Genomic DNA, 23,821 nt, shown 5'->3' with positions numbered 1-23,821 from the left:
ACGCACCTTAGTACCCACCCCGTTACCCACCCTAGGACCCACCCCGTGACCCACCTTGGCCAGGGTGGGTGCCTTGGTGCGCACAACTTGCCTGGGCTGCACACCAGGGCGGGCTCAAGATGGCACCCGCGTTCCGTTTTTTTCACTATCTTTCAAAACGGAAATTTTAAAATCTCATTTTTTTCTTTTTTTTGCCTTTTCTGGAAATTAGTGAAGGCAGCGCATCAAAGGTGCGCAATGCTGGTGCGAACCCGGGAGCGCTCCGATGTGTGCTCCAAGGTGCGGCGTGCACGAAGTCCGAGCCCGGTTTGCCCCGGGTGCGCACCTCGCGTGCACCTTCGCCGGGGTGAGCACCTTGGCTGGGTTGCGCGCCCTGGTGCGTACCAAGGAGCGCTCTGAAGTGTGCTCCAAGGTGCGGCGTGCACGAAGTCGGAGCCCGGTTTGCCCCGGGTGTGCACCTCGGGTGCGCACCTCGCGTGCACCTTCGCTGCGGTGGGCACCTTGGCTGGGTTGCGCGCCTTGGTGGGCACCATGCAGTGCACGAAGTCGGAGCCCGGTTTGCCCCGGGCGCGCACCTCCGCCAGGGTGGGCACCTTGGTGCGCACAACTTGCCTGGGCTGCGCATCAGGAAGGGCTCAAGATGGCACCCGCGTTCCGTTTTTTTCACTATCTTTCAGAACGGAAATTTTAAAATATCGTTTTTTTTTGCCTTTTCTGGAAATTAGTGAAGGCAGCGCATCAAAGGTGCGCAACGCTGGTGCGAACCTGGGAGCGCTCCGATGTGTGCTCCAAGGTGCGGCGTGCACGAAGTCGGAGCCCGGTTTGCCTCGGGTGCGCCCTGGTGGGCACCATGGTGCGCACCAAGGAGCGCTCCGAAGTGTGCTCCAAGGTGCGGCCTGCACGAAGTCGGAGCCCGGTTTGCCCCGGGTGTGCACCTCGGGTGGGCACCTTGGTGCGCATGCCTTGCCTGGGCTGCGCACCAGGGCGGGCTCAAGATGGCACCCGCGTTCCTTTTTTTTCACTATCTTTCAAAACGGAAATTTTAAAATCTCATTTTTTTTTGCCTTTTTCTGGAAATTAGTGAAGGCAGCGCATCAAAGGTGCGCACCTCGCTGCCCACCACGGTGCGCAACGCCGGTGGGCACCCGGGAGTGCTTCGAAGTGTGCTCCAAGGTGCTGCGTGCACGTTGTCGGAGCCCGGTTTGCCCCGGGTGCGCACCTCGCGTGCACCTTCGTCGGGGTGGGCACCTTGGCTTGGTTTGCCCCGGCTGCGCTCCGAAGCGGGGTTATTGGAGCGCCGCCTCTTTTTTTGTCGGAGCGTTTGGTGGGGTTTCTCGCATTGGCTCTTCCGAGGCCCGGTTGCCACCCTGGCGCGCACGAAGTCGGAAGTAGGGTTAATTGCCCGGGTGCGCACCTTTGCCAGGGTGGCACCTTACCTGGGCTGCGCACCAGGGCGGGCTCAAGATGGCACGCGCGTTCCGTTTTTTTCACTATCTTTCAAAACGGAAATTTTAAAATCTCCTTTTTTTTTTGCCTTTTCTGGAAATTAGTGAAGGCAGCGCATCAAAGGTGCGCACCTCGCTGCCCACCTTGGTGTGCTCTGAGGTGCGCACCCGGGAGCGCTACGAAGTGTGCTCCAAGGTGCGGCGTGCACGTTGTCGGAGCCCGGTTTGCCCCGGGTGCGCACCTCGCCTGCACCTTGGCCGGGGTGGGCACCTTGGCTGGGTTTGCCCAGGGTGCGCTCCGAAGCGGGGTTACTGGAGCGCCCCCTCTTTTTTTGTCAGAGAGTTTGGTGGGGTTTCTCGCATTGGCTCTTCCCAGGCCCGGTTGTTGGGTGCGCTCCCACCCTGGCGCGCGCGAAGTTGGAAGTTGGGTTAATTGCCCGGGCGCGCACCTTCGCCAGGGTGGGCACCTTGGTGCGCAAACCTTGGCTGGGCTGCGCACCAGGGCGGGCTCAAGATGGCACCAGCATTCCCTTTTTCTCACTATCTTTCAAAACGGAAATTTTAAAATCTCGTTTTTTTTTTGCCTTTTATGGAAATTAGTGAAGGCATCGCATCAAAGGTGCGCACCTCGCTGCCCACCTTGGTGTGCTCCGAGGTGCCCACCACGGTGCGCAACGCCGGTGCGAACCCGGGAGCGCCCCGATGTGTGCTCCAAGGTGCGGCGTGCACGAAGTCGGACCCCGGTTTGCCCCGGGTGCGCACCTCGCGTGCACCTTGGTGCGCACACCTTGGCTGGGTTGCGCGGCCTGGTGGGCACCATGGTGCGCACCAAGGAGCGCTCCGAAGTGTGCTCCAAGGTGCGGCGTGCACGAAGTCGGAGCCCGGTTTGCCCCGGGTGCGCACCTTCGCCGCGGTGGGCACCATGGCGTGCACGAAGTCGGAGCCCGGTTTGCCCCGGGTGCGCACCTCGCGTGCACCTTCGCCGGGGTGGGCACCTCGGCTGGGTTGCGCGCCCTGGTGCGCACCAAGGAGCGCTCTGAAGTGTGCTCCAAGGTGCGGCGTGCACGAAGTCGGAGCCCGGTTTGCCCCGGGTGTGCACCTCGCGTGCACCTTCGCTGCGGTGGGCACCTTGGCTGGGTTGCGCGCCTTGGTGGGCACCATGCAGTGCACGAAGTCGGAGCCCGGTTTGCCCCGGGCGCGCACCTCCGCCAGGGTGGGCACCTTGGTGCGCACAACTTGCCTGGGCTGCGCACCAGGAAGGGCTCAAGATGGCACCCGCGTTCCGTTTTTTTCACTATCTTTCAGAACGGAAATTTTAAAATATCGTTTTTTTTTGCCTTTTCTGGAAATTAGTGAAGGCAGCGCATCAAAGGTGCGCAACGCTGGTGCGAACCTGGGAGCGCTCCGATGTGTGCTCCAAGGTGCGGCGTGCACGAAGTCGGACCCCGGTTTGCCCCGGGTGCGCACCTCGCGTGCACCTTGGTGCGCACACCTTGGCTGGGTTGCGCGCCCTGGTGGGCACCATGGTGCGCACCAAGGAGCGCTCCGAAGTGTGCTCCAAGGTGCGGCGTGCACGAAGTCGGAGCCCGGTTTGCCCCGGGTGCGCACCTCGCGTGCACCTTCGCCGCGGTGGGCACCATGGCGTGCACGAAGTCGGAGCCCGGTTTGCCCCGGGTGCGCACCTCGCGTGCACCTTCGCCGGGGTGGGCACCTTAGTGTGCAGACCTTGGCTGGGTTGCGCGCCCTGGTGGGCACCATGGTGCGCACCAAGGAGCGCTCCGAAGTGTGCTCCAAGGTGCGGCCTGCACGAAGTCGGAGCCCGGTTTGCCCCGGGTGTGCACCTCGGGTGGGCACCTTGGTGCGCATGCCTTGCCTGGGCTGCGCACCAGGGCGGGCTCAAGATGGCACCCGCGTTCCTTTTTTTTCACTATCTTTCAAAACGGAAATTTTAAAATCTCATTTTTTTTTGCCTTTTTCTGGAAATTAGTGAAGGCAGCGCATCAAAGGTGCGCACCTCGCTGCCCACCACGGTGCGCAACGCCGGTGGGCACCCGGGAGTGCTTCGAAGTGTGCTCCAAGGTGCTGCGTGCACGTTGTCGGAGCCCGGTTTGCCCCGGGTGCGCACCTCGCGTGCACCTTCGTCGGGGTGGGCACCTTGGCTGGGTTTGCCCCGGCTGCGCTCCGAAGCGGGGTTATTGGAGCGCCGCCTCTTTTTTTGTCGGAGCGTTTGGTGGGGTTTCTCGCATTGGCTCTTCCGAGGCCCGGTTGCCACCCTGGCGCGCACGAAGTCGGAAGTAGGGTTAATTGCCCGGGTGCGCACCTTTGCCAGGGTGGGCACCTTACCTGGGCTGCGCACCAGGGCGGGCTCAAGATGGCACGCGCGTTCCGTTTTTTTCACTATCTTTCAAAACGGAAATTTTAAAATCTCCTTTTTTTTTTGCCTTTTCTGGAAATTAGTGAAGGCAGCGCATCAAAGGTGCGCACCTCGCTGCCCACCTTGGTGTGCTCTGAGGTGCGCACCCGGGAGCGCTACGAAGTGTGCTCCAAGGTGCGGCGTGCACGTTGTCGGAGCCCGGTTTGCCCCGGGTGCGCACCTCGCCTGCACCTTGGCCGGGGTGGGCACCTTGGCTGGGTTTGCCCAGGGTGCGCTCCGAAGCGGGGTTACTGGAGCGCCCCCTCTTTTTTTGTCAGAGCGTTTGGTGGGGTTTCTCGCATTGGCTCTTCCCAGGCCCGGTTGTTGGGTGCGCTCCCACCCTGGCGCGCGCGAAGTTGGAAGTTGGGTTAATTGCCCGGGCGCGCACCTTCGCCAGGGTGGGCACCTTGGTGCGCACACCTTGGCTGGGCTGCGCACCAGGGCGGGCTCAAGATGGCACCAGCATTCCCTTTTTCTCACTATCTTTCAAAACGGAAATTTTAAAATCTCGTTTTTTTTTTGCCTTTTATGGAAATTAGTGAAGGCATCGCATCAAAGGTGCGCACCTCGCTGCCCACCTTGGTGTGCTCCGAGGTGCCCACCACGGTGCGCAACGCCGGTGCGAACCCGGGAGCGCCCCGATGTGTGCTCCAAGGTGCGGCGTGCACGAAGTCGGACCCCGGTTTGCCCCGGGTGCGCACCTCGCGTGCACCTTGGTGCGCACACCTTGGCTGGGTTGCGCGGCCTGGTGGGCACCATGGTGCGCACCAAGGAGCGCTCCGAAGTGTGCTCCAAGGTGCGGCGTGCACGAAGTCGGAGCCCGGTTTGCCCCGGGTACGCACCTCGCGTGCACCTTCGCCGGGGTGGGCACCTCGGCTGGGTTGCGCGCCCTGGTGCGCACCAAGGAGCGCTCCGAAGTGTGCTCCAAGGTGCGGCGTGCACGAAGTCGGAGCCCGGTTTGCCCCGGGTGCGCACCTTCGCCGCGGTGCGCACCATGGCGTGCACGAAGTCGGAGCCCGGTTTGCCCCGGGTGCGCACCTCGCGTGCACCTTCGGCGGGGTTGCGCGCCCTGGTGGGCACCATGGTGCGCACCAAGGAGCGCTCCGAAGTGTGCTCCAAGGTGCGGCGTGCACGAAGTCGGAGCCCGGTTTGCCCCGGGTGCGCACCTCGCGTGCACCTTCGGCGGGGTTGCGCGCCCTGGTGGGCACCATGGTGCGCACCAAGGAGCGCTCCGAAGTGTGCTCCAAGGTGCGGCGTGCACGAAGTCGGAGCCCGGTTTGCCCCGGGTGCGCACCTCGCGTGCACCTTCGCCGCGGTGGGCACCATGGCGTGCACGAAGTCGGAGCCCGGTTTGCCCCGGGTGCGCACCTCGCGTGCACCTTCGCCGGGGTGGGCACCTCGGCTGGGTTGCGCGCCCTGGTGCGCACCAAGGAGCGCTCCGAAGTGTGCTCCAAGGTGCGGCGTGCACGAAGTCGGAGCCCGGTTTGCCCCGGGTGCGCACCTCGCGTGCACCTTCGCCAGGGTGGGCACCTCGGTGCGCACACCTTCTCAATGTTTTCTTGCCTTTTCTGGAAATTGGTGAAGGCAGCGCATCAAAGGTGCGCACCTCGGTGTGCTCCGAGGTGCGAACCCGAGAGCGCTCCGAGGTGCCCACGAAGTCGAAAGTCGGGTTAATTGCATTGTTTTCCCCGGGTGCGCTCCGAGGTGCGCAACATCGGCGCGCACCAAGGAGGGCTCCGAAGTGTGCTCCAAGGTGCGCACGATGGCGTGCACCTCTGGTGCGCACGATTCGGAGCTCGGTTTGACCGGGGTGCGCACACCTTGGCTGGGTTGCGCACCTTTTGTGCGCTCCAAGGTGCGCACGAAGTCGGAGCTCGGTTTGCCCCGGGTGCGCACCTTCGCCAGGGTGCGCACCTTGATGCGCACGCCTTGGCTGGGCTGCGCACCTTGGTGGGCGCCATGGTGCGCACCTTTCGTGCGCTCCAAGGTGCGCACGAAGTCGGAGCTCGGTTTGCCCCGGGTGCGCACCTTGGTGGGCGCCATGGTGCACTCCGAGGTGCCCAAGATTGGTGCGCACCAAGGAGCGCTCCGAAGTGCGCTCCAAGGTGCGCGCGAAGTCGAAAGTTGGGTTAATTGTCCGGTTTGCCTCGGGTGCGCACCTTGCGTGCACCTTCGCCAGGGTGGGCGCCTTGGTGCGCACACCTTGGCTGGGCTGCGCACACCTTGGCACCCGCGTTTCCTTCATTTTAAATTTTTTTTTTTTACAATCTCTCAAGTGGGAAATTCTATAATCTCAACTTTTTTTGCCTTTTCAGGAAACTTTTGAATGGAGCGCATCATTGGTGCGCTCCGAAGTGTGCTCCAAAGCTCTCTCCAGCTGCGTGCACCTGCCCCGGCCGCGCACCCGGCCCCGCCCAGCTTCGCTCACCTGTCCCGGGCGTCTGGTGCGGAACCTTAGAGTAAGAAACATCACCGTGCACCTTGGCCAACGTGCGCGACTCGACCGAGCGCGCACTGGCCGAGGTGCACACCGATTTCACCTGGGTGCGCGCGCAGCACCTCGGGCGCACCGGGGTGCGCGCACAACGCCCGGGTTGCACCGTGGCCTGTGTGCTCGGGGCGCCTCGGGTGCGCGCTCGGTGTCGCCCCCCGCGCGCGCGGTAGTGCGGGCAGCGCACCCCGGCCCGGCCCGGCCCCGACGAGAACGCAAACGGGCAAAAGGTTTATTCAAATAGCATTGCGACGCCCGGCGAAAAACTAAAAAAGGGTGCAACACCGGGACTTCCCGGGAGGTCACCCATCCCAGTACTACTCCGGCCCAAGCGCGCTTAACTGCGGAGTTCTGATGGGATCCGGTGCACTAACGCTGGTATGATCGCACCCGTTATGAGCTTGTCGCAGTGTGTACTTAGCAAACCGCGACCCACGTGCGAATCCACCCCGGCCACCCACCCCCGTCGAGGTGCACACCCTCCCTCGCGAAGTGCGCCCCGTTCGCCAAGTGTGAGCCCTGCCCGGGTGCGCGCACCTTGCTAGGGCGTCGGGTGTGCACCCGGCCCGGCCTACGTGCGTGCACCTGGAGGGGGCGTCGTGTGCGTGCAGTGTCCCGTCTGCAACGCGGTGCCCACACACCACCTCGGGCGCAACGACCTGCGCTCACATGTGGGCCGAGTGCACCTTGGTGCATGTTCGGGGCGCCTCGGGTGCACGCTCGATCTTGCCCCGGTGCACCAAGGCGCTCGGTTTGCCCCGGGTGCGCACTTGGTGCAAGGTGGGCACCCAAAATAGGGATCAAGCACCAAAACACAAGTTTCGGGATGCAAAATGGGACCCAAGGACCACAAATGCGTTCCAAGACCCATGATGGGTCCACGAGAACAAAAATGTGTTCCGAGACTTAATAAACAAATATTGGGTTTTAGGAGAAGAAACATGCTCTGATGCCCAAAACGAGAATCGACCCCGAAAAGGCCACAGGCCAAAAGTGGGATGCGAGACAAAAAAAAATGGGACCCGAGGACCAAAATTGGGTTCCCAGGTCGAAGACAGGGCAACCGGACAAGAAACGACCTCTAAGGCTCGAAATGAGTCCCGACGACTAAAACTTGACAAGAAGCACCCATCAGGCACCCAACTCGACACCCATGGGATGCCGACCCACCCGGGCTTCCACCTAGCACACCTTGGCACCCACCCACCCTCGCACCCAACCTCGCACCCAACTTAGCACCTTTGAACCCACATTGGCACTCACCCTGACCCTGGCACCTTGGAACCCACATTGGCACTCACCTTGACCCTGGCACCCACCTTTGCACTCACCTTGGGACCCACCCTGGCTCCCACCTCGGCACCCACCCAGACACCCACCTTGGTTCCTTGGCACCCACCTTGGATCCTTGGCACCCACCCCGACACCCACCTTGGCACGCAACTTGGCTACTTGCCACCCACCTTGGCTCCTTGACGCCCACCCCGACAACCACCCCGTGACCTACCCTGGCTAGGGTTGGTGCACACCCACCCTGGTGCCCACCTTGGCACCCACCCTATGACCCACCTTGGCACGCACCTTAGTACCCACCCCGTTACCCACCCTAGGACCCACCCCGTGACCCACCTTGGCCAGGGTGGGTGCCTTGGTGCGCACAACTTGCCTGGGCTGCACACCAGGGCGGGCTCAAGATGGCACCCGCGTTCCGTTTTTTTCACTATCTTTCAAAACGGAAATTTTAAAATCTCATTTTTTTCTTTTTTTTGCCTTTTCTGGAAATTAGTGAAGGCAGCGCATCAAAGGTGCGCAATGCTGGTGCGAACCCGGGAGCGCTCCGATGTGTGCTCCAAGGTGCGGCGTGCACGAAGTCCGAGCCCGGTTTGCCCCGGGTGCGCACCTCGCGTGCACCTTCGCCGGGGTGAGCACCTTGGCTGGGTTGCGCGCCCTGGTGCGTACCAAGGAGCGCTCTGAAGTGTGCTCCAAGGTGCGGCGTGCACGAAGTCGGAGCCCGGTTTGCCCCGGGTGTGCACCTCGGGTGCGCACCTCGCGTGCACCTTCGCTGCGGTGGGCACCTTGGCTGGGTTGCGCGCCTTGGTGGGCACCATGCAGTGCACGAAGTCGGAGCCCGGTTTGCCCCGGGCGCGCACCTCCGCCAGGGTGGGCACCTTGGTGCGCACAACTTGCCTGGGCTGCGCATCAGGAAGGGCTCAAGATGGCACCCGCGTTCCGTTTTTTTCACTATCTTTCAGAACGGAAATTTTAAAATATCGTTTTTTTTTGCCTTTTCTGGAAATTAGTGAAGGCAGCGCATCAAAGGTGCGCAACGCTGGTGCGAACCTGGGAGCGCTCCGATGTGTGCTCCAAGGTGCGGCGTGCACGAAGTCGGAGCCCGGTTTGCCTCGGGTGCGCCCTGGTGGGCACCATGGTGCGCACCAAGGAGCGCTCCGAAGTGTGCTCCAAGGTGCGGCCTGCACGAAGTCGGAGCCCGGTTTGCCCCGGGTGTGCACCTCGGGTGGGCACCTTGGTGCGCATGCCTTGCCTGGGCTGCGCACCAGGGCGGGCTCAAGATGGCACCCGCGTTCCTTTTTTTTCACTATCTTTCAAAACGGAAATTTTAAAATCTCATTTTTTTTTGCCTTTTTCTGGAAATTAGTGAAGGCAGCGCATCAAAGGTGCGCACCTCGCTGCCCACCACGGTGCGCAACGCCGGTGGGCACCCGGGAGTGCTTCGAAGTGTGCTCCAAGGTGCTGCGTGCACGTTGTCGGAGCCCGGTTTGCCCCGGGTGCGCACCTCGCGTGCACCTTCGTCGGGGTGGGCACCTTGGCTTGGTTTGCCCCGGCTGCGCTCCGAAGCGGGGTTATTGGAGCGCCGCCTCTTTTTTTGTCGGAGCGTTTGGTGGGGTTTCTCGCATTGGCTCTTCCGAGGCCCGGTTGCCACCCTGGCGCGCACGAAGTCGGAAGTAGGGTTAATTGCCCGGGTGCGCACCTTTGCCAGGGTGGCACCTTACCTGGGCTGCGCACCAGGGCGGGCTCAAGATGGCACGCGCGTTCCGTTTTTTTCACTATCTTTCAAAACGGAAATTTTAAAATCTCCTTTTTTTTTTGCCTTTTCTGGAAATTAGTGAAGGCAGCGCATCAAAGGTGCGCACCTCGCTGCCCACCTTGGTGTGCTCTGAGGTGCGCACCCGGGAGCGCTACGAAGTGTGCTCCAAGGTGCGGCGTGCACGTTGTCGGAGCCCGGTTTGCCCCGGGTGCGCACCTCGCCTGCACCTTGGCCGGGGTGGGCACCTTGGCTGGGTTTGCCCAGGGTGCGCTCCGAAGCGGGGTTACTGGAGCGCCCCCTCTTTTTTTGTCAGAGAGTTTGGTGGGGTTTCTCGCATTGGCTCTTCCCAGGCCCGGTTGTTGGGTGCGCTCCCACCCTGGCGCGCGCGAAGTTGGAAGTTGGGTTAATTGCCCGGGCGCGCACCTTCGCCAGGGTGGGCACCTTGGTGCGCAAACCTTGGCTGGGCTGCGCACCAGGGCGGGCTCAAGATGGCACCAGCATTCCCTTTTTCTCACTATCTTTCAAAACGGAAATTTTAAAATCTCGTTTTTTTTTTGCCTTTTATGGAAATTAGTGAAGGCATCGCATCAAAGGTGCGCACCTCGCTGCCCACCTTGGTGTGCTCCGAGGTGCCCACCACGGTGCGCAACGCCGGTGCGAACCCGGGAGCGCCCCGATGTGTGCTCCAAGGTGCGGCGTGCACGAAGTCGGACCCCGGTTTGCCCCGGGTGCGCACCTCGCGTGCACCTTGGTGCGCACACCTTGGCTGGGTTGCGCGGCCTGGTGGGCACCATGGTGCGCACCAAGGAGCGCTCCGAAGTGTGCTCCAAGGTGCGGCGTGCACGAAGTCGGAGCCCGGTTTGCCCCGGGTGCGCACCTTCGCCGCGGTGGGCACCATGGCGTGCACGAAGTCGGAGCCCGGTTTGCCCCGGGTGCGCACCTCGCGTGCACCTTCGCCGGGGTGGGCACCTCGGCTGGGTTGCGCGCCCTGGTGCGCACCAAGGAGCGCTCTGAAGTGTGCTCCAAGGTGCGGCGTGCACGAAGTCGGAGCCCGGTTTGCCCCGGGTGTGCACCTCGCGTGCACCTTCGCTGCGGTGGGCACCTTGGCTGGGTTGCGCGCCTTGGTGGGCACCATGCAGTGCACGAAGTCGGAGCCCGGTTTGCCCCGGGCGCGCACCTCCGCCAGGGTGGGCACCTTGGTGCGCACAACTTGCCTGGGCTGCGCACCAGGAAGGGCTCAAGATGGCACCCGCGTTCCGTTTTTTTCACTATCTTTCAGAACGGAAATTTTAAAATATCGTTTTTTTTTGCCTTTTCTGGAAATTAGTGAAGGCAGCGCATCAAAGGTGCGCAACGCTGGTGCGAACCTGGGAGCGCTCCGATGTGTGCTCCAAGGTGCGGCGTGCACGAAGTCGGACCCCGGTTTGCCCCGGGTGCGCACCTCGCGTGCACCTTGGTGCGCACACCTTGGCTGGGTTGCGCGCCCTGGTGGGCACCATGGTGCGCACCAAGGAGCGCTCCGAAGTGTGCTCCAAGGTGCGGCGTGCACGAAGTCGGAGCCCGGTTTGCCCCGGGTGCGCACCTCGCGTGCACCTTCGCCGCGGTGGGCACCATGGCGTGCACGAAGTCGGAGCCCGGTTTGCCCCGGGTGCGCACCTCGCGTGCACCTTCGCCGGGGTGGGCACCTTAGTGTGCAGACCTTGGCTGGGTTGCGCGCCCTGGTGGGCACCATGGTGCGCACCAAGGAGCGCTCCGAAGTGTGCTCCAAGGTGCGGCCTGCACGAAGTCGGAGCCCGGTTTGCCCCGGGTGTGCACCTCGGGTGGGCACCTTGGTGCGCATGCCTTGCCTGGGCTGCGCACCAGGGCGGGCTCAAGATGGCACCCGCGTTCCTTTTTTTTCACTATCTTTCAAAACGGAAATTTTAAAATCTCATTTTTTTTTGCCTTTTTCTGGAAATTAGTGAAGGCAGCGCATCAAAGGTGCGCACCTCGCTGCCCACCACGGTGCGCAACGCCGGTGGGCACCCGGGAGTGCTTCGAAGTGTGCTCCAAGGTGCTGCGTGCACGTTGTCGGAGCCCGGTTTGCCCCGGGTGCGCACCTCGCGTGCACCTTCGTCGGGGTGGGCACCTTGGCTGGGTTTGCCCCGGCTGCGCTCCGAAGCGGGGTTATTGGAGCGCCGCCTCTTTTTTTGTCGGAGCGTTTGGTGGGGTTTCTCGCATTGGCTCTTCCGAGGCCCGGTTGCCACCCTGGCGCGCACGAAGTCGGAAGTAGGGTTAATTGCCCGGGTGCGCACCTTTGCCAGGGTGGGCACCTTACCTGGGCTGCGCACCAGGGCGGGCTCAAGATGGCACGCGCGTTCCGTTTTTTTCACTATCTTTCAAAACGGAAATTTTAAAATCTCCTTTTTTTTTTGCCTTTTCTGGAAATTAGTGAAGGCAGCGCATCAAAGGTGCGCACCTCGCTGCCCACCTTGGTGTGCTCTGAGGTGCGCACCCGGGAGCGCTACGAAGTGTGCTCCAAGGTGCGGCGTGCACGTTGTCGGAGCCCGGTTTGCCCCGGGTGCGCACCTCGCCTGCACCTTGGCCGGGGTGGGCACCTTGGCTGGGTTTGCCCAGGGTGCGCTCCGAAGCGGGGTTACTGGAGCGCCCCCTCTTTTTTTGTCAGAGCGTTTGGTGGGGTTTCTCGCATTGGCTCTTCCCAGGCCCGGTTGTTGGGTGCGCTCCCACCCTGGCGCGCGCGAAGTTGGAAGTTGGGTTAATTGCCCGGGCGCGCACCTTCGCCAGGGTGGGCACCTTGGTGCGCACACCTTGGCTGGGCTGCGCACCAGGGCGGGCTCAAGATGGCACCAGCATTCCCTTTTTCTCACTATCTTTCAAAACGGAAATTTTAAAATCTCGTTTTTTTTTTGCCTTTTATGGAAATTAGTGAAGGCATCGCATCAAAGGTGCGCACCTCGCTGCCCACCTTGGTGTGCTCCGAGGTGCCCACCACGGTGCGCAACGCCGGTGCGAACCCGGGAGCGCCCCGATGTGTGCTCCAAGGTGCGGCGTGCACGAAGTCGGACCCCGGTTTGCCCCGGGTGCGCACCTCGCGTGCACCTTGGTGCGCACACCTTGGCTGGGTTGCGCGGCCTGGTGGGCACCATGGTGCGCACCAAGGAGCGCTCCGAAGTGTGCTCCAAGGTGCGGCGTGCACGAAGTCGGAGCCCGGTTTGCCCCGGGTACGCACCTCGCGTGCACCTTCGCCGGGGTGGGCACCTCGGCTGGGTTGCGCGCCCTGGTGCGCACCAAGGAGCGCTCCGAAGTGTGCTCCAAGGTGCGGCGTGCACGAAGTCGGAGCCCGGTTTGCCCCGGGTGCGCACCTTCGCCGCGGTGCGCACCATGGCGTGCACGAAGTCGGAGCCCGGTTTGCCCCGGGTGCGCACCTCGCGTGCACCTTCGGCGGGGTTGCGCGCCCTGGTGGGCACCATGGTGCGCACCAAGGAGCGCTCCGAAGTGTGCTCCAAGGTGCGGCGTGCACGAAGTCGGAGCCCGGTTTGCCCCGGGTGCGCACCTCGCGTGCACCTTCGGCGGGGTTGCGCGCCCTGGTGGGCACCATGGTGCGCACCAAGGAGCGCTCCGAAGTGTGCTCCAAGGTGCGGCGTGCACGAAGTCGGAGCCCGGTTTGCCCCGGGTGCGCACCTCGCGTGCACCTTCGCCGCGGTGGGCACCATGGCGTGCACGAAGTCGGAGCCCGGTTTGCCCCGGGTGCGCACCTCGCGTGCACCTTCGCCGGGGTGGGCACCTCGGCTGGGTTGCGCGCCCTGGTGCGCACCAAGGAGCGCTCCGAAGTGTGCTCCAAGGTGCGGCGTGCACGAAGTCGGAGCCCGGTTTGCCCCGGGTGCGCACCTCGCGTGCACCTTCGCCAGGGTGGGCACCTCGGTGCGCACACCTTCTCAATGTTTTCTTGCCTTTTCTGGAAATTGGTGAAGGCAGCGCATCAAAGGTGCGCACCTCGGTGTGCTCCGAGGTGCGAACCCGAGAGCGCTCCGAGGTGCCCACGAAGTCGAAAGTCGGGTTAATTGCATTGTTTTCCCCGGGTGCGCTCCGAGGTGCGCAACATCGGCGCGCACCAAGGAGGGCTCCGAAGTGTGCTCCAAGGTGCGCACGATGGCGTGCACCTCTGGTGCGCACGATTCGGAGCTCGGTTTGACCGGGGTGCGCACACCTTGGCTGGGTTGCGCACCTTTTGTGCGCTCCAAGGTGCGCACGAAGTCGGAGCTCGGTTTGCCCCGGGTGCGCACCTTCGCCAGGGTGCGCACCTTGATGCGCACGCCTTGGCTGGGCTGCGCACCTTGGTGGGCGCCATGGTGCGCACCTTTCGTGCGCTCCAAGGTGCGCACGAAGTCGGAGCTCGGTTTGCCCCGGGTGCGCACCTTGGTGGGCGCCATGGTGCACTCCGAGGTGCCCAAGATTGGTGCGCACCAAGGAGCGCTCCGAAGTGCGCTCCAAGGTGCGCGCGAAGTCGAAAGTTGGGTTAATTGTCCGGTTTGCCTCGGGTGCGCACCTTGCGTGCACCTTCGCCAGGGTGGGCGCCTTGGTGCGCACACCTTGGCTGGGCTGCGCACACCTTGGCACCCGCGTTTCCTTCATTTTAAATTTTTTTTTTTTACAATCTCTCAAGTGGGAAATTCTATAATCTCAACTTTTTTTGCCTTTTCAGGAAACTTTTGAATGGAGCGCATCATTGGTGCGCTCCGAAGTGTGCTCCAAAGCTCTCTCCAGCTGCGTGCACCTGCCCCGGCCGCGCACCCGGCCCCGCCCAGCTTCGCTCACCTGTCCCGGGCGTCTGGTGCGGAACCTTAGAGTAAGAAACATCACCGTGCACCTTGGCCAACGTGCGCGACTCGACCGAGCGCGCACTGGCCGAGGTGCACACCGATTTCACCTGGGTGCGCGCGCAGCACCTCGGGCGCACCGGGGTGCGCGCACAACGCCCGGGTTGCACCGTGGCCTGTGTGCTCGGGGCGCCTCGGGTGCGCGCTCGGTGTCGCCCCCGCGCGCGCGGTAGTGCGGGCAGCGCACCCCGGCCCGGCCCGGCCCCGACGAGAACGCAAACGGGCAAAAGGTTTATTCAAATAGCATTGCGACGCCCGGCGAAAAACTAAAAAAGGGTGCAACACCGGGACTTCCCGGGAGGTCACCCATCCCAGTACTACTCCGGCCCAAGCGCGCTTAACTGCGGAGTTCTGATGGGATCCGGTGCACTAACGCTGGTATGATCGCACCCGTTATGAGCTTGTCGCAGTGTGTACTTAGCAAACCGCGACCCACGTGCGAATCCACCCCGGCCACCCACCCCCGTCGAGGTGCACACCCTCCCTCGCGAAGTGCGCCCCGTTCGCCAAGTGTGAGCCCTGCCCGGGTGCGCGCACCTTGCTAGGGCGTCGGGTGTGCACCCGGCCCGGCCTACGTGCGTGCACCTGGAGGGGGCGTCGTGTGCGTGCAGTGTCCCGTCTGCAACGCGGTGCCCACACACCACCTCGGGCGCAACGACCTGCGCTCACATGTGGGCCGAGTGCACCTTGGTGCATGTTCGGGGCGCCTCGGGTGCACGCTCGATCTTGCCCCGGTGCACCAAGGCGCTCGGTTTGCCCCGGGTGCGCACTTGGTGCAAGGTGGGCACCCAAAATAGGGATCAAGCACCAAAACACAAGTTTCGGGATGCAAAATGGGACCCAAGGACCACAAATGCGTTCCAAGACCCATGATGGGTCCACGAGAACAAAAATGTGTTCCGAGACTTAATAAACAAATATTGGGTTTTAGGAGAAGAAACATGCTCTGATGCCCAAAACGAGAATCGACCCCGAAAAGGCCACAGGCCAAAAGTGGGATGCGAGACAAAAAAAAATGGGACCCGAGGACCAAAATTGGGTTCCCAGGTCGAAGACAGGGCAACCGGACAAGAAACGACCTCTAAGGCTCGAAATGAGTCCCGACGACTAAAACTTGACAAGAAGCACCCATCAGGCACCCAACTCGACACCCATGGGATGCCGACCCACCCGGGCTTCCACCTAGCACACCTTGGCACCCACCCACCCTCGCACCCAACCTCGCACCCAACTTAGCACCTTTGAACCCACATTGGCACTCACCCTGACCCTGGCACCTTGGAACCCACATTGGCACTCACCTTGACCCTGGCACCCACCTTTGCACTCACCTTGGGACCCACCCTGGCTCCCACCTCGGCACCCACCCAGACACCCACCTTGGTTCCTTGGCACCCACCTTGGATCCTTGGCACCCACCCCGACACCCACCTTGGCACGCAACTTGGCTACTTGCCACCCACCTTGGCTCCTTGACGCCCACCCCGACAACCACCCCGTGACCTACCCTGGCTAGGGTTGGTGCACACCCACCCTGGTGCCCACCTTGGCACCCACCCTATGACCCACCTTGGCACGCACCTTAGTACCCACCCCGTTACCCACCCTAGGACCCACCCCGTGACCCACCTTGGCCAGGGTGGGTGCCTTGGTGCGCACAACTTGCCTGGGCTGCACACCAGGGCGGGCTCAAGATGGCACCCGCGTTCCGTTTTTTTCACTATCTTTCAAAACGGAAATTTTAAAATCTCATTTTTTTCTTTTTTTTGCCTTTTCTGGAAATTAGTGAAGGCAGCGCATCAAAGGTGCGCAATGCTGGTGCGAACCCGGGAGCGCTCCGATGTGTGCTCCAAGGTGCGGCGTGCACGAAGTCCGAGCCCGGTTTGCCCCGGGTGCGCACCTCGCGTGCACCTTCGCCGAGGTGAGCACCTTGGCTGGGTTGCGCGCCCTGGTGCGTACCAAGGAGCGCTCTGAAGTGTGCTCCAAGGTGCGGCGTGCACGAAGTCGGAGCCCGGTTTGCCCCGGGTGTGCACCTCGGGTGCGCACCTCGCGTGCACCTTCGCTGCGGTGGGCACCTTGGCTGGGTTGCGCGCCTTGGTGGGCACCATGCAGTGCACGAAGTCGGAGCCCGGTTTGCCCCGGGCGCGCACCTCCGCCAGGGTGGGCACCTTGGTGCGCACAACTTGCCTGGGCTGCGCATCAGGAAGGGCTCAAGATGGCACCCGCGTTCCGTTTTTTTCACTATCTTTCAGAACGGAAATTTTAAAATATCGTTTTTTTTTGCCTTTTCTGGAAATTAGTGAAGGCAGCGCATCAAAGGTGCGCAACGCTGGTGCGAACCTGGGAGCGCTCCGATGTGTGCTCCAAGGTGCGGCGTGCACGAAGTCGGAGCCCGGTTTGCCTCGGGTGCGCCCTGGTGGGCACCATGGTGCGCACCAAGGAGCGCTCCGAAGTGTGCTCCAAGGTGCGGCCTGCACGAAGTCGGAGCCCGGTTTGCCCCGGGTGTGCACCTCGGGTGGGCACCTTGGTGCGCATGCCTTGCCTGGGCTGCGCACCAGGGCGGGCTCAAGATGGCACCCGCGTTCCTTTTTTTTCACTATCTTTCAAAACGGAAATTTTAAAATCTCATTTTTTTTTGCCTTTTTCTGGAAATTAGTGAAGGCAGCGCATCAAAGGTGCGCACCTCGCTGCCCACCACGGTGCGCAACGCCGGTGGGCACCCGGGAGTGCTTCGAAGTGTGCTCCAAGGTGCTGCGTGCACGTTGTCGGAGCCCGGTTTGCCCCGGGTGCGCACCTCGCGTGCACCTTCGTCGGGGTGGGCACCTTGGCTTGGTTTGCCCCGGCTGCGCTCCGAAGCGGGGTTATTGGAGCGCCGCCTCTTTTTTTGTCGGAGCGTTTGGTGGGGTTTCTCGCATTGGCTCTTCCGAGGCCCGGTTGCCACCCTGGCGCGCACGAAGTCGGAAGTAGGGTTAATTGCCCGGGTGCGCACCTTTGCCAGGGTGGCACCTTACCTGGGCTGCGCACCAGGGCGGGCTCAAGATGGCACGCGCGTTCCGTTTTTTTCACTATCTTTCAAAACGGAAATTTTAAAATCTCCTTTTTTTTTTGCCTTTTCTGGAAATTAGTGAAGGCAGCGCATCAAAGGTGCGCACCTCGCTGCCCACCTTGGTGTGCTCTGAGGTGCGCACCCGGGAGCGCTACGAAGTGTGCTCCAAGGTGCGGCGTGCACGTTGTCGGAGCCCGGTTTGCCCCGGGTGCGCACCTCGCCTGCACCTTGGCCGGGGTGGGCACCTTGGCTGGGTTTGCCCAGGGTGCGCTCCGAAGCGGGGTTACTGGAGCGCCCCCTCTTTTTTTGTCAGAGAGTTTGGTGGGGTTTCTCGCATTGGCTCTTCCCAGGCCCGGTTGTTGGGTGCGCTCCCACCCTGGCGCGCGCGAAGTTGGAAGTTGGGTTAATTGCCCGGGCGCGCACCTTCGCCAGGGTGGGCACCTTGGTGCGCAAACCTTGGCTGGGCTGCGCACCAGGGCGGGCTCAAGATGGCACCAGCATTCCCTTTTTCTCACTATCTTTCAAAACGGAAATTTTAAAATCTCGTTTTTTTTTTGCCTTTTATGGAAATTAGTGAAGGCATCGCATCAAAGGTGCGCACCTCGCTGCCCACCTTGGTGTGCTCCGAGGTGCCCACCACGGTGCGCAACGCCGGTGCGAACCCGGGAGCGCCCCGATGTGTGCTCCAAGGTGCGGCGTGCACGAAGTCGGACCCCGGTTTGCCCCGGGTGCGCACCTCGCGTGCACCTTGGTGCGCACACCTTGGCTGGGTTGCGCGGCCTGGTGGGCACCATGGTGCGCACCAAGGAGCGCTCCGAAGTGTGCTCCAAGGTGCGGCGTGCACGAAGTCGGAGCCCGGTTTGCCCCGGGTGCGCACCTTCGCCGCGGTGGGCACCATGGCGTGCACGAAGTCGGAGCCCGGTTTGCCCCGGGTGCGCACCTCGCGTGCACCTTCGCCGGGGTGGGCACCTCGGCTGGGTTGCGCGCCCTGGTGCGCACCAAGGAGCGCTCTGAAGTGTGCTCCAAGGTGCGGCGTGCACGAAGTCGGAGCCCGGTTTGCCCCGGGTGTGCACCTCGCGTGCACCTTCGCTGCGGTGGGCACCTTGGCTGGGTTGCGCGCCTTGGTGGGCACCATGCAGTGCACGAAGTCGGAGCCCGGTTTGCCCCGGGCGCGCACCTCCGCCAGGGTGGGCACCTTGGTGCGCACAACTTGCCTGGGCTGCGCACCAGGAAGGGCTCAAGATGGCACCCGCGTTCCGTTTTTTTCACTATCTTTCAGAACGGAAATTTTAAAATATCGTTTTTTTTTGCCTTTTCTGGAAATTAGTGAAGGCAGCGCATCAAAGGTGCGCAACGCTGGTGCGAACCTGGGAGCGCTCCGATGTGTGCTCCAAGGTGCGGCGTGCACGAAGTCGGACCCCGGTTTGCCCCGGGTGCGCACCTCGCGTGCACCTTGGTGCGCACACCTTGGCTGGGTTGCGCGCCCTGGTGGGCACCATGGTGCGCACCAAGGAGCGCTCCGAAGTGTGCTCCAAGGTGCGGCGTGCACGAAGTCGGAGCCCGGTTTGCCCCGGGTGCGCACCTCGCGTGCACCTTCGCCGCGGTGGGCACCATGGCGTGCACGAAGTCGGAGCCCGGTTTGCCCCGGGTGCGCACCTCGCGTGCACCTTCGCCGGGGTGGGCACCTTAGTGTGCAGACCTTGGCTGGGTTGCGCGCCCTGGTGGGCACCATGGTGCGCACCAAGGAGCGCTCCGAAGTGTGCTCCAAGGTGCGGCCTGCACGAAGTCGGAGCCCGGTTTGCCCCGGGTGTGCACCTCGGGTGGGCACCTTGGTGCGCATGCCTTGCCTGGGCTGCGCACCAGGGCGGGCTCAAGATGGCACCCGCGTTCCTTTTTTTTCACTATCTTTCAAAACGGAAATTTTAAAATCTCATTTTTTTTTGCCTTTTTCTGGAAATTAGTGAAGGCAGCGCATCAAAGGTGCGCACCTCGCTGCCCACCACGGTGCGCAACGCCGGTGGGCACCCGGGAGTGCTTCGAAGTGTGCTCCAAGGTGCTGCGTGCACGTTGTCGGAGCCCGGTTTGCCCCGGGTGCGCACCTCGCGTGCACCTTCGTCGGGGTGGGCACCTTGGCTGGGTTTGCCCCGGCTGCGCTCCGAAGCGGGGTTATTGGAGCGCCGCCTCTTTTTTTGTCGGAGCGTTTGGTGGGGTTTCTCGCATTGGCTCTTCCGAGGCCCGGTTGCCACCCTGGCGCGCACGAAGTCGGAAGTAGGGTTAATTGCCCGGGTGCGCACCTTTGCCAGGGTGGGCACCTTACCTGGGCTGCGCACCAGGGCGGGCTCAAGATGGCACGCGCGTTCCGTTTTTTTCACTATCTTTCAAAACGGAAATTTTAAAATCTCCTTTTTTTTTTGCCTTTTCTGGAAATTAGTGAAGGCAGCGCATCAAAGGTGCGCACCTCGCTGCCCACCTTGGTGTGCTCTGAGGTGCGCACCCGGGAGCGCTACGAAGTGTGCTCCAAGGTGCGGCGTGCACGTTGTCGGAGCCCGGTTTGCCCCGGGTGCGCACCTCGCCTGCACCTTGGCCGGGGTGGGCACCTTGGCTGGGTTTGCCCAGGGTGCGCTCCGAAGCGGGGTTACTGGAGCGCCCCCTCTTTTTTTGTCAGAGCGTTTGGTGGGGTTTCTCGCATTGGCTCTTCCCAGGCCCGGTTGTTGGGTGCGCTCCCACCCTGGCGCGCGCGAAGTTGGAAGTTGGGTTAATTGCCCGGGCGCGCACCTTCGCCAGGGTGGGCACCTTGGTGCGCACACCTTGGCTGGGCTGCGCACCAGGGCGGGCTCAAGATGGCACCAGCATTCCCTTTTTCTCACTATCTTTCAAAACGGAAATTTTAAAATCTCGTTTTTTTTTTGCCTTTTATGGAAATTAGTGAAGGCATCGCATCAAAGGTGCGCACCTCGCTGCCCACCTTGGTGTGCTCCGAGGTGCCCACCACGGTGCGCAACGCCGGTGCGAACCCGGGAGCGCCCCGATGTGTGCTCCAAGGTGCGGCGTGCACGAAGTCGGACCCCGGTTTGCCCCGGGTGCGCACCTCGCGTGCACCTTGGTGCGCACACCTTGGCTGGGTTGCGCGGCCTGGTGGGCACCATGGTGCGCACCAAGGAGCGCTCCGAAGTGTGCTCCAAGGTGCGGCGTGCACGAAGTCGGAGCCCGGTTTGCCCCGGGTACGCACCTCGCGTGCACCTTCGCCGGGGTGGGCACCTCGGCTGGGTTGCGCGCCCTGGTGCGCACCAAGGAGCGCTCCGAAGTGTGCTCCAAGGTGCGGCGTGCACGAAGTCGGAGCCCGGTTTGCCCCGGGTGCGCACCTTCGCCGCGGTGCGCACCATGGCGTGCACGAAGTCGGAGCCCGGTTTGCCCCGGGTGCGCACCTCGCGTGCACCTTCGGCGGGGTTGCGCGCCCTGGTGGGCACCATGGTGCGCACCAAGGAGCGCTCCGAAGTGTGCTCCAAGGTGCGGCGTGCACGAAGTCGGAGCCCGGTTTGCCCCGGGTGCGCACCTCGCGTGCACCTTCGGCGGGGTTGCGCGCCCTGGTGGGCACCATGGTGCGCACCAAGGAGCGCTCCGAAGTGTGCTCCAAGGTGCGGCGTGCACGAAGTCGGAGCCCGGTTTGCCCCGGGTGCGCACCTCGCGTGCACCTTCGCCGCGGTGGGCACCATGGCGTGCACGAAGTCGGAGCCCGGTTTGCCCCGGGTGCGCACCTCGCGTGCACCTTCGCCGGGGTGGGCACCTCGGCTGGGTTGCGCGCCCTGGTGCGCACCAAGGAGCGCTCCGAAGTGTGCTCCAAGGTGCGGCGTGCACGAAGTCGGAGCCCGGTTTGCCCCGGGTGCGCACCTCGCGTGCACCTTCGCCAGGGTGGGCACCTCGGTGCGCACACCTTCTCAATGTTTTCTTGCCTTTTCTGGAAATTGGTGAAGGCAGCGCATCAAAGGTGCGCACCTCGGTGTGCTCCGAGGTGCGAACCCGAGAGCGCTCCGAGGTGCCCACGAAGTCGAAAGTCGGGTTAATTGCATTGTTTTCCCCGGGTGCGCTCCGAGGTGCGCAACATCGGCGCGCACCAAGGAGGGCTCCGAAGTGTGCTCCAAGGTGCGCACGATGGCGTGCACCTCTGGTGCGCACGATTCGGAGCTCGGTTTGACCGGGGTGCGCACACCTTGGCTGGGTTGCGCACCTTTTGTGCGCTCCAAGGTGCGCACGAAGTCGGAGCTCGGTTTGCCCCGGGTGCGCACCTTCGCCAGGGTGCGCACCTTGATGCGCACGCCTTGGCTGGGCTGCGCACCTTGGTGGGCGCCATGGTGCGCACCTTTCGTGCGCTCCAAGGTGCGCACGAAGTCGGAGCTCGGTTTGCCCCGGGTGCGCACCTTGGTGGGCGCCATGGTGCACTCCGAGGTGCCCAAGATTGGTGCGCACCAAGGAGCGCTCCGAAGTGCGCTCCAAGGTGCGCGCGAAGTCGAAAGTTGGGTTAATTGTCCGGTTTGCCTCGGGTGCGCACCTTGCGTGCACCTTCGCCAGGGTGGGCGCCTTGGTGCGCACACCTTGGCTGGGCTGCGCACACCTTGGCACCCGCGTTTCCTTCATTTTAAATTTTTTTTTTTTACAATCTCTCAAGTGGGAAATTCTATAATCTCAACTTTTTTTGCCTTTTCAGGAAACTTTTGAATGGAGCGCATCATTGGTGCGCTCCGAAGTGTGCTCCAAAGCTCTCTCCAGCTGCGTGCACCTGCCCCGGCCGCGCACCCGGCCCCGCCCAGCTTCGCTCACCTGTCCCGGGCGTCTGGTGCGGAACCTTAGAGTAAGAAACATCACCGTGCACCTTGGCCAACGTGCGCGACTCGACCGAGCGCGCACTGGCCGAGGTGCACACCGATTTCACCTGGGTGCGCGCGCAGCACCTCGGGCGCACCGGGGTGCGCGCACAACGCCCGGGTTGCACCGTGGCCTGTGTGCTCGGGGCGCCTCGGGTGCGCGCTCGGTGTCGCCCCCGCGCGCGCGGTAGTGCGGGCAGCGCACCCCGGCCCGGCCCGGCCCCGACGAGAACGCAAACGGGCAAAAGGTTTATTCAAATAGCATTGCGACGCCCGGCGAAAAACTAAAAAAGGGTGCAACACCGGGACTTCCCGGGAGGTCACCCATCCCAGTACTACTCCGGCCCAAGCGCGCTTAACTGCGGAGTTCTGATGGGATCCGGTGCACTAACGCTGGTATGATCGCACCCGTTATGAGCTTGTCGCAGTGTGTACTTAGCAAACCGCGACCCACGTGCGAATCCACCCCGGCCACCCACCCCCGTCGAGGTGCACACCCTCCCTCGCGAAGTGCGCCCCGTTCGCCAAGTGTGAGCCCTGCCCGGGTGCGCGCACCTTGCTAGGGCGTCGGGTGTGCACCCGGCCCGGCCTACGTGCGTGCACCTGGAGGGGGCGTCGTGTGCGTGCAGTGTCCCGTCTGCAACGCGGTGCCCACACACCACCTCGGGCGCAACGACCTGCGCTCACATGTGGGCCGAGTGCACCTTGGTGCATGTTCGGGGCGCCTCGGGTGCACGCTCGATCTTGCCCCGGTGCACCAAGGCGCTCGGTTTGCCCCGGGTGCGCACTTGGTGCAAGGTGGGCACCCAAAATAGGGATCAAGCACCAAAACACAAGTTTCGGGATGCAAAATGGGACCCAAGGACCACAAATGCGTTCCAAGACCCATGATGGGTCCACGAGAACAAAAATGTGTTCCGAGACTTAATAAACAAATATTGGGTTTTAGGAGAAGAAACATGCTCTGATGCCCAAAACGAGAATCGACCCCGAAAAGGCCACAGGCCAAAAGTGGGATGCGAGACAAAAAAAAATGGGACCCGAGGACCAAAATTGGGTTCCCAGGTCGAAGACAGGGCAACCGGACAAGAAACGACCTCTAAGGCTCGAAATGAGTCCCGACGACTAAAACTTGACAAGAAGCACCCATCAGGCACCCAACTCGACACCCATGGGATGCCGACCCACCCGGGCTTCCACCTAGCACACCTTGGCACCCACCCACCCTCGCACCCAACCTCGCACCCAACTTAGCACCTTTGAACCCACATTGGCACTCACCCTGACCCTGGCACCTTGGAACCCACATTGGCACTCACCTTGACCCTGGCACCCACCTTTGCACTCACCTTGGGACCCACCCTGGCTCCCACCTCGGCACCCACCCAGACACCCACCTTGGTTCCTTGGCACCCACCTTGGATCCTTGGCACCCACCCCGACACCCACCTTGGCACGCAACTTGGCTACTTGCCACCCACCTTGGCTCCTTGACGCCCACCCCGACAACCACCCCGTGACCTACCCTGGCTAGGGTTGGTGCACACCCACCCTGGTGCCCACCTTGGCACCCACCCTATGACCCACCTTGGCACGCACCTTAGTACCCACCCCGTTACCCACCCTAGGACCCACCCCGTGACC

General features: G+C 62.8%; 3 non-coding genes across 3 annotated transcripts; all 3 read right to left on the bottom strand.

Moving 5' to 3' along the window:
- Positions 1–6,622: 6,622 nt before the first annotated feature.
- On the bottom strand, positions 6,623–6,741 carry LOC131872171 (5S ribosomal RNA). The gene has a single exon (XR_009370348.1). It is a non-coding gene; the product is annotated as a 5S ribosomal RNA (ribosomal RNA).
- A 7,804-nt stretch (positions 6,742–14,545) lies between these two features.
- On the bottom strand, positions 14,546–14,664 carry LOC131872170 (5S ribosomal RNA). Its single transcript, XR_009370347.1, has one exon. It is a non-coding gene; the product is annotated as a 5S ribosomal RNA (ribosomal RNA).
- Positions 14,665–22,468: 7,804 nt separating this feature from the next.
- LOC131872182 (5S ribosomal RNA) lies at positions 22,469–22,587 on the bottom strand. Its single transcript, XR_009370359.1, has one exon. It is a non-coding gene; the product is annotated as a 5S ribosomal RNA (ribosomal RNA).
- Between the last annotated feature and the right edge of the window lie 1,234 nt (positions 22,588–23,821).

This window comes from Cryptomeria japonica, unplaced genomic scaffold (assembly GCF_030272615.1).
Source record: "Cryptomeria japonica unplaced genomic scaffold, Sugi_1.0 HiC_scaffold_531, whole genome shotgun sequence".
NCBI lineage: Eukaryota > Viridiplantae > Streptophyta > Pinopsida > Cupressales > Cupressaceae > Cryptomeria > Cryptomeria japonica.
Note: the sequence above shows the minus strand (reverse complement) of the source record. Positions and strands in the feature narration are given on the sequence as shown.